This window comes from Myripristis murdjan, chromosome 14 (assembly GCF_902150065.1).
Source record: "Myripristis murdjan chromosome 14, fMyrMur1.1, whole genome shotgun sequence".
NCBI classification, from domain to species: domain Eukaryota; kingdom Metazoa; phylum Chordata; class Actinopteri; order Holocentriformes; family Holocentridae; genus Myripristis; species Myripristis murdjan.
This window is the reverse complement of record NC_043993.1, coordinates 37,206,078-37,208,577: the sequence shown is the minus strand read 5'-3', so window position 1 is coordinate 37,208,577 and position 2,500 is coordinate 37,206,078.

Here is a 2,500-nt window from a genome sequence, read left to right as displayed (position 1 = left end):
TTATAAAACGGGTGCTTCCCATCCTTAAATGTGATTGGCTGAGCCGCGTTCCATGCCGTTGTAAAATCAGGGTAACCCACTGGCAGACCGCAGCACAAAATATCCCTGCGCCAGTGTAAACGGACAGAGCGTTGCCTAGCAACCAACTGATCTGCGCTCCACTTCCTCGTTAGGTCACATTTGTTTCAAGACTTTTGTGAACAAAATGTCAGACTTTGTGGTGAATTTTGATTTGCTGGGTGGCCTGAGCCTGGATGAGTGGTTGGAGGAGCTGCTTGGTGTCTGTTAAAAGACGCTGAATTCACCACCAGCAACAGTGTTTTCGCCGGTGTGGTAAAGAAACTCCGCCGAGAAGGACGTGACAAATCTTCCCACCACCAAGCCATAACCGAGGCAGACTGCCAGAAGATGAAGCACTTTCAGGCACGAAGTTCAAACACACCTTGGGAGCTTGTCTGTAAAGTCTGGTTTGACGTGCAGCTTCATTTGGGACGCAGGGCGAACGAGGGCAACCGCAAATTAAAGACCGACTCCTTCAGCACTCACGAACGAATACACAAAAAATCACAAAGATGCTGCTGAAAAAACATAGAAAGCCTGCGGCGATTCATATATGAGCAGCCGGTTACCCACTGTGTCCGGTGGCGGAGCTTCTTCTTCGCACTTGGCGGCCGCGGTTGAAACGATAACAAACAGGAATTACGTCACCAACTCAACTTTTATTTTGAAGTAACGAGTAAGGAAGGTGGTTAAGAGAAATGTATCGGAGTAAAAGTACACATTTTATTTCGGAAATGTAGTGGAGTAAAAGTAAAAGTTGTCAGAAATATAAATAACGAAGTAAAGTACAGATATGTGAAAATTCTACTTAAGTACAGTAACAAAGTATTTGTACTTTGTTACATTACAACACTGGAATCACTAAAACATAAGAGCAGAGCGATGCAGTGTGGAGTCTGTGTGCATGCAGAGTGCAGTTTGGTTGCTCGGCAACATAACAGAAATGCCGGTCAGAGAGCAGATGTTGTGCTCGGTGAAGCACTTACTCTGGGCCAATTTGTGCCAAAACAGTAACTCCTATCAGAAAACCGAGCAGACGCTGAGCGCCACAAGGGGTTCCTGAAGCACTGGGTGTATTTTTGTGCTCCTGCGATCTAAAATGTGGACAGGAGAGCGATGTAAAAACCAGTAAAAAACAGAAACGGCTCCGTTCTTCTCCTGAAAAATAACATTGAAGCCTATTGGGGAAAATGAAGGGGCATGTTGTCTTTAGAGGCTCGCCATTCAAATTCTGTTGGTCTCACAGTAAAAGTCGATGCATCGTGTGAGAGAGGACATAAATCTCTACCACTTTGGAAAAAATGACGTGCGTGCCCTAAACTATGTGGCTGTGAGGGTGATTTCAGTTTTATTTTTTTGGATAATCCTCACCCCGGCTCCTCACTCTGTCAGTTAGAGCCCCACTCTAGCTGCTTAACGACTTCCACATACACACACATTGAAAACTGAAAAATGTGTCAAACTTTAAACTGTGATTTTATATATATATATATATATAAAAAAACAGTAAGGTGTTTGAAGATACCCCTTACACCAAAAATAGTCCTGGTCAATGTGACCTTTTTAAAGTTTGATTCACGTTTCTGCGTGACTGTATGACCGAGATATGTGGCCAATAAGTCCCCATTCATTTCCTATGGGAGTTTTTGAAAACTTTTTATGTTGCCATGGTGACTGCGATCGCAACCAAAATTTGCAGGCTAGGCGATCTGACCAAGCCGCACATTTCGTCCATTGACTGTGTCGAGGTAGTTTTTTGGGATTTTTGTCGCCATGGAAACTCCTGAAATATACAGAAGTCATAGCACACCATTTCCGACTGAGACGGACATTTTCATAATTATAATGTCATAGATTTTTTTGAAACTGTGGGAGGAGTAGCAAACCAAAATTCGCTATAATAATAAGATGAAGAAGAATAAGATAACAACAGCGGCTCGGTGCTGCCCCGAGGCACTAATCAGTTCCAAATCTAAACGTCCCTGACGCAAGAAACAAATAAAAGACAAAGCTCCAGCCCAGCGGTTATCAAATGGGGGTCCGTGTACCCCTCGGGAGGCGCTGGAGTAGGGGAGCGCGGGGTAGAAACTAACGCGGGGTCAGTTGTAACACAGACTTTTTAGGTAGTTGCACAAGGTCAACCAGCAAGTGCTTCTGGTTATTTCGTCACATGATCGTAAGAGAGCCCAACGCGAATTTTGGGGGGAATTGGCTGCATTTTTGAGGAGATACGTGTAAAAGTGTGTTTTACCACCAAGTAAGTGAATTTCTTTACTTTTCTAATTTTTTGACTACTGAAGTGTGTGCGTGCGTTACCAAATCCAATCTTACATCAATGTATTAAGCGTCATGTTGCCTAAAACATAGCTCATAACATTTATCTAACTCATAGCGAGTGCTAGTCAGGTTTGAGACCAGTGACTACACAGTGGGGTTGGTT